General features: G+C 36.4%; 3 non-coding genes across 3 annotated transcripts; all 3 read right to left on the minus strand.

Moving 5' to 3' along the window:
- Positions 1-6624: 6624 nt before the first annotated feature.
- LOC148552970 (small nucleolar RNA U54) lies at positions 6625-6707 on the minus strand. The gene has a single exon (XR_015895225.1). It is a non-coding gene; the product is annotated as a small nucleolar RNA U54 (small nucleolar RNA).
- Positions 6708-6807: 100 nt separating this feature from the next.
- Positions 6808-6882, minus strand: LOC148552971 (small nucleolar RNA SNORD18). The gene has a single exon (XR_015892491.1). It is a non-coding gene; the product is annotated as a small nucleolar RNA SNORD18 (small nucleolar RNA).
- An 80-nt stretch (positions 6883-6962) lies between these two features.
- On the minus strand, positions 6963-7044 carry LOC148552972 (small nucleolar RNA Z199). Its single transcript, XR_015895226.1, has one exon. It is a non-coding gene; the product is annotated as a small nucleolar RNA Z199 (small nucleolar RNA).
- Between the last annotated feature and the right edge of the window lie 208 nt (positions 7045-7252).

Genomic DNA, 7252 nt, shown 5'->3' on the forward strand with positions numbered 1-7252 from the left:
TCCTAATTCTTTTCAATCCTAATTATTTTTTCTTTCTTTCTTTCTTCTTCCTTACTCCTTCTTACTTTCTACTACTTTCTTCTTTCCCTCTTCATCTTTTTCATTAAGGTTCTTTTCTTCCTCCCATCTATTTTTTTCATTATTGGATTTATTTATGTTTCTTTTTTCTCTATTTTTCTTTTAGCTTATTTATCTATGGTTTCTTTTTCTTTTCTTCTTCTTGCATTCTTATGTTGGTATTGGAGTTTTATTTGGGTATTACCTTTTTATCCTGAAGCTTGTGGTTATTATATGGAGTGATTTGACAATTGCTACTTTAATTGGCTCTCATATACATTTGGATTATATTATTTTCATTCCTATTCTATCTTTCCCACCAAGTGTTTGTGAAAAAGCCCTTATGGCATCTTGAACTCTATTTTGTTTTACTCTTTTACTTGAATGCCTCTTTTTCACAACCCTTGCACTTCACATATATTTAGGATTATCATTCACAATTGTCATCATACAACTACTCTCTATATTGGCATATTTAATTTTTGATGCTTGAGTTATGCTTCTCATGCCTATTCCTTGCATGCTTTCACCTCTTGCATCTATTTAATTATGAATTGCCTTATTGCTCTTAATTGATGTCTTACCTACATGTTGTAGCTATCATGTATTTGAGCTAACATCTTTCCTTTGGCATTCATTATCACTTAGAATTTTCTCCCTTCCGGTTCTTTAGTTATCTATATTTGATATTCCTCCTTTTCCTTTTTTTTCTTTAGACATGGGTACCAAGAAAGGAAAAGAGAAGGCCACTGACAAGCCACCAGCTAGGAGAGGAACCAAGAGAACACTGGCAAAGGCACTTCCATCTACCAGTGTCAAGCTGCCAACAAAGCAGGTGAAGAGGGTCATTAAAGTTGATGAATCAGAGAAAGCCTTTCCCACCTAGGACTCCACACGGTTTGCTAACCGTTATTGCGAACAGATGTTCCCCATCCTAGCCGAGAGAAACTACAACAATGAGCATCTACTCATTGTCCCAACATACTTTGTTGATTTTGTGGAGCCCCGAATTGAGAAGAGGCAGTGGGGATTTTTTAGGAGGCAGCCGCGAGAGGCCAATTTATCCTGGGTAGTTGAATTCTACTCAAACTTCTACTTGCGTACTCTACAGACTGTCTTCGTCCGTCAGCAACAAGTCCCTATCTCTGAAAGTGCCATATAGAGAGCACTGGACCTTCCACCTAGTCCAGAGGGATAGGATGCATATCAAGAAGCATCTCGTAAGTGCCAGATGTATCAGTACAACTGGGATAGCATACTTGGAGTTATAGCCCAACCTGGCAGCAAGTGGATCTACGGGCAGCATCGTTCAAAACCCAAGAGCATCTCAGCCCAGTCACTCACCCTACAGGCTCGCGTGTAGGCACAGATTATGTCCCACTATGTCTTTCCGAGCACTCACAAGACGACCTTCACAGCAAACATGGCTGTCCTTATCTGGTGTATCCTGACAGAGCAACCCCTCAACCTGCCCCGACACATCCGGGATGCCATGGGACATGTACAGATTTTGAGTAACCTGCCTTTCCCCACCTTGGTTTCAGATTTAGTCTATGCAGCAGGTGTGTCATCTCGGGCAGGAGACACGAAGGTCATCATCCCTAGAGCCGACCAGTACGTCCCGAATAGGAAATACATCCGGCCACCAGTTCCCTCTGCGAGCCGGCCTGCAGGCCCATCTTTGGACACTCCTCCTACTTCTACTCCACCATCATCCACATCACAAGCACCATCCATCCATCAGATGATCCTTCAGATCATTGAGAAGTTCGACCGGCAAGACCGGCGAATGGAGCAAATGGAGCACCGTAACAAGCGCAGATACAACTATCTGAAGGACCTCATAGTTGGTACACACCCATCTCCAGAACCAAAGGACACCCCAGACTCCCCTTCATCCGGTAGTACAGAGAGCCAAGGCGAACCGACACTGGAGGCGACGCTTCCAGCCCTCCCTTGCTCCTTACTGATGGCACGGAGGACCGTGCCAAGTCTTAAGTGTGGGGAGGTCAGTCCTTGACTTCCACAGGTAACTTTTCTCTCTTAATACCAACATTTGACTTTTTCTTTTGTTAGATAGGATAGTTTGCATGATAATAATTGTTTGCATGTATGTTTTGCTTGGTTGAAGTAATGAGTTTCTTTTCAAGACCCTTTTCATAGCATTTCACTAATTTAAATTGAAAATTTTGTGTTAAACTTGTTTGAAAACTGTAAATTGGAACATGAATTATAGCTAAGAACGCAAAACCCGTGAGATTTGAGCTTAATTACATGGTTACATTATTTAACCATAATATTTTATTCTTGTGTGTTCTCTTCTCTATGATTGTAATCTATATTTTGTTCCATTCTATATATTATTTAGTATATTTACATGCTTGCATATGATTGAGGCCATCATTTGTTATTACCTCACTTATCCCAAATAGCCTACCCTTTCAATCACCTTTGTTAGCTACTTTGAGCCTTTTAATCCCCTTTTGTTCTATATTTTACCACATCACTAGCCTTGAGCAGAAAAATAATTAAATACCCCAAGTGAATCTTTGGTTAGCTTAAGTTAGAGATTGTGTATTAATTAAGTGTGGGGAATTGTGGGAACTTGGGTTGATGAAAGTGTACAGTGGTTCATTAACAAAATATTTGGAATTTGGGCGCATGTTCATGTAAGACCAGAAATAAAATTAAAAACTCATGTGCATTGATATGTTATGTTTGCTTTTATGAAAAAAAATAAAAATAAAAAGAAAAAAAGAAAAAAATATACTCAAATAAATAAATAAATAAGTTATTAAATAAGGGGACAAAATTACCCTAATATTGAGTTTAATAAAAGATCAATGCATATGTGATAAAATTAAAGAAATATTTGGTACATGAGTATGTGATACAAAAGTGGAAATTCTAGGTAGCTAGGCATGAATTAGAATTATATAGAGTGTGTGTATGTTAGGTAAGAGCTTAGGTTAGTCAAAGATTCATATTATGGCTCACTTGGCCATACATATATCCTCACCCTTACCTTAGCCCCATTACAACCTTGAAAAGACCTCATGATGTTTGCATTGGTATACTAAATTTTGTGTTGATTGGTTAGATGAAGAACAAAGTTTAGAAAGCATGACTAGAGAAGAGTAGAGTGATTAACCCCAGACACTTGAGAGATTGGAGTGCATATACACTACCAATGAGGGTTCAATGCTTGATTCTATGTTCCCTGCTTTCATGAGCTATCTTCTTACAAGTTTACTTGTCTTTTATTGTGTGATTTGAATTAGTGGAATCTGATTTATTTTTGTCTTGAAGAGCTTATTTACTTTTAACCAAGTAGATAGTATCATCTTAGCATATAGTTGCATACATAGGTTGCATCTCATGAGTCTTACTTTTCCCCATTCATCCATTTTATCTCTTTGAGCTTAGCATGAGGACATGCTAATGTTTAAGTGTGGGAAGGTTGATAAACCGCTATTTTATGGTTTATCTTGTACTCAATTGAGTGGTTTTTATCAAGTCTTTGCACACTTATTCAAATGAATTGCATGATTTTATAATTCCTTCCCAATTTTGTTCTATGATTGAAAACTAGCTTTCTAAGCCTTTAAATTTTATATTTTTTATCCCTCTTTATACCATTCAATGCCGTGATCTATACGTTAAGTGTTTTTAGGCTATGTAGGGCAGAAATGGCTTAGAGGATGGAGAGGAAGCTTGTGTAAAAGGAAGGAGCACAAGAAATAAAGGAGACAACTAGCGAGGAGTGACACGCAGGCATGGCTCACGCGTGCGCGTGCATTGGAGTTCGTACGGCGACGCGTGCACGTGCCTGACGTGTACGCGTGACAAGGAAAATCGCCAAACGATGTGCACGCGTGACTGACGCGTATGCGTGACATGTGCCACCTGCAGAAATCGCAGAAAATGCTAGGGGTGATTTTGGGCCGAGTTTGGACCCAGTTTTTGGCCCAGAAACACAGACTAGAGCCAGGGGACAATCCGAGACTCGGGACACATTCTCATTCGCATAGTTTTAGTTTTAGTTTTGAATCTTAGAGAGAAATTACTACCTCCTCTAGGTTTCCTTTATATTCATAGTTTTAGAATTTTATGCTTTGCTTTGGATATTGAGAAGAATCACTACCTCCGTTGAAGTCACTATTATTCTAGTTTGCCTTCTTATTCCTTTACTCTTTTGATTACTTATTGATCCTGTTCAGATACGTATGTTGCATTTTGGGATTTATTAATACAAAGAACTATTTTTAGTTTTAATTAATTTTCAATTCCTATTTTATTTAATTTATCATGTCTTCTTCTTATTCATTTATGAAATTTACATTCATGTCAATGGAGTAGACCTCCAACTTGACTTGGAGGTTGATTAAAAGGAGACCCTTGAGTTGGAATACTCAAGTGTTAATTTTAATTGGAAGTTGTTGGCTAGCTCTCTAGTCTCTAACTCTAATCCTTTCTTGGGGAGAGGATCAGGACCTGAGGTTTATAGTTAGTTAGTTAGTTAGTTAGTTACTTGACATTCCCTTATCAGGTAAGGGATGACTAAGTAGAACAACAACCTCTTAACATTACACTTGAAAAAATCCAACAAGGATAGAACTTCCAATTAATCATTCCCCCGGTCAAGGTTTTTTAATTGATTATATAAATTCTCTTGCTAATTCTCATTGCTTTAATTAATTATTATTTTAATTTCCCGTTCTCCAACTCTAAAAATTCTCAGAAAATTCCTAACTAATAAAATAGCACTCTTTTGTCAACTCATTGGGAGACGACCTAGGATTCATACTCCCAGTATTTTATTCTAAACTTTGTGACAACCCTTTCTAAATTGATAAGCGGATTTTTGCTGGTTGAGAATTGTACTTACAACGCTGTTCTTACTACAATTTTTTAATTGGCTGATTTTCACCTCGTCAGGCTTCTAGAATTACTGTCTCTTTCTATATATATTATTGTATACGCCTTACAATTGTTGTGACCTTTAATTATCTTTTGCTTTATGGCATGAGGTAAGGCTTAGGGTAATTAGAGTGATACAATATAGATTTTTGCTAAATGCTTAAATCATTTATATTTTTTTAAAATGCTATATGCTTAAAAATTATATTAATTTGCCAAACCTGAAATTACACAATAGTAGGTGTTTTCTGGTATTGATTAAGTTATGCCAACATATATTGTTCTCTGGTATTAATTAAATTAAATCAAGATACCAATTAAAACCATCTATTAACTCACCTGCAACTTTTCCTCTTCCATCCTCAGCACCAGTATTAGAGAATCCTGATGGCCAAGAGTCAAAGTTAGACTTAAATAAATGTGGTTCATAACCTTGAATGACCCTGGTTATCCTTGTAGATTTTGGTCATTTCTAGCTTGTAAGAAAATCCTGAAATTATTAGTAGCTCAATATATTAATCCACTTTAAACCAACATAAAAAGCATAAAAAGAAGATTCTATAGTGGCATTACCTCAGCTGCAAGACAAGGTTCTTTTCGCTCTTCAACTTGTGTGACCCAGCCAACCCAGCCAAATACCTCAGCACCACAGTCCAATAAATAGCATTTGTTGTTGTCCAGCAGTGATTTAGAAAGTTCACCTTCTATAGGATTGACCTTACCATCAGCGAAAAACACTTAAGAAACTATAACACTTAAGAGTATAAAGGAAAAACAAATTCAGAAAAGAGATTTGAGCTAGGCTATGATATATTTAACAGAAGGGGAAAAAAAGAAGATAGAATTAAAAAAGAGAAAAGATTGGCACTACTACGGGTGTACATGGGCCGGGTCACACCAGGTTTGGCTTAACCCAGATCCGACCCGAAATATAGACCGGGCCTAATTTTTAGACCCTAACCTGATCCTAAACCCGATAAAACCTATACACCTTCAGGCCGGGTGAAAACTGGGTAAAAACTGGCTGAAAACCAAGTCTTTAGCATGTAAAAATCACCTAATCTCTAACCATTATTTCACAATTCACATAGTAAAATTTACTTAAAAATATATAACAAGAACCAACCCTTCTCTAAAATTAAAGCATAACCATAATCAATACTAATATTATCTAATAATACCAAATATTTAAATCAATACAAATAACACAATATTATGCATTAGTCTAAAGTCTTATGCATTTTAAATATAAAACATTAACTTATAATCTTATAATGACTAATAACACAAAATATTAAGGTTTACAATATTTAAATTTCACATAAGAATAGCCATCATCCATTACTAATAACACAAAATATTAATTATGTATGATGACCGAGCCACCGGGCTCAGTTCGGGTGACCCGAGCTATGGCCCAGACCCGACCCGAAATAAAGACCGGGTCTATTTTTGATACCCTTACCCGACCCGAAATAAAGACCGGGTCTATTTCTGAGCAAAAGTTTCTTCAATCATCTAATGCATCAAGTTGGGGCCAAATGCCACCAAAATTAAGAATATATTATTCACTTTCAGTTGAAAATTTCAACAAAACGAAAAACAAAATCAACAATTATGGTTAGAACAATATAGCAAATTAGTAGTAGCTCTCATACGCAATAAAATTTCTACTCATACGTTAAATCGAAATAGCGTATACTGTAATGTATGCAAGAAATCACAGAGCAACCACTAATTGAAGGTTCAGAATAGTTGAATTTGAGATGTAAAATTCAAAACCCTAAGATTTGGGGAAAAGGGGAAATATGTTTTGTTATTTCACTAATAGAGATCAGAGATTGGAAAAAGATGTTGGTCACGGTAATTCAGAAACACGGACCAATATAAAAATCATCATGTCTCTTAGCTTTCAATTCATGAAGACAAAATTTAAAAATAATAAAAAAAAGAAGCTGAATAGGAGAAACAAAAAGGTGCGAGTGAACCATCAGAGACTTAAATACAGGTGATCATGGATTGAATCCATTTTATATTATTGCAGTTTTATTTTCTCATCACTTGATTGAAAACAAACACAAGATTAAGAAAGAAGCGAAATAGAGTAACCTAACAAAGATGAATGGTAAGAGTAGGGGATCTAACACAGAAATATGGAGGAATGAAAAGAGCATAACCTGGAGGCAGTGACTGTAACCAGATGCTGCATCAGTTTATAAAGAGGATTTCGACGGCATCACAATGAGAAAGTCAAATCTGGACGTTGATGAGACAA

The sequence above is a fragment of the Arachis ipaensis genome, chromosome B7, assembly GCF_059453495.1.
Source record: "Arachis ipaensis isolate K30076 ecotype BB chromosome B7, ASM5945349v1, whole genome shotgun sequence".
Classification (NCBI taxonomy): domain Eukaryota; kingdom Viridiplantae; phylum Streptophyta; class Magnoliopsida; order Fabales; family Fabaceae; genus Arachis; species Arachis ipaensis.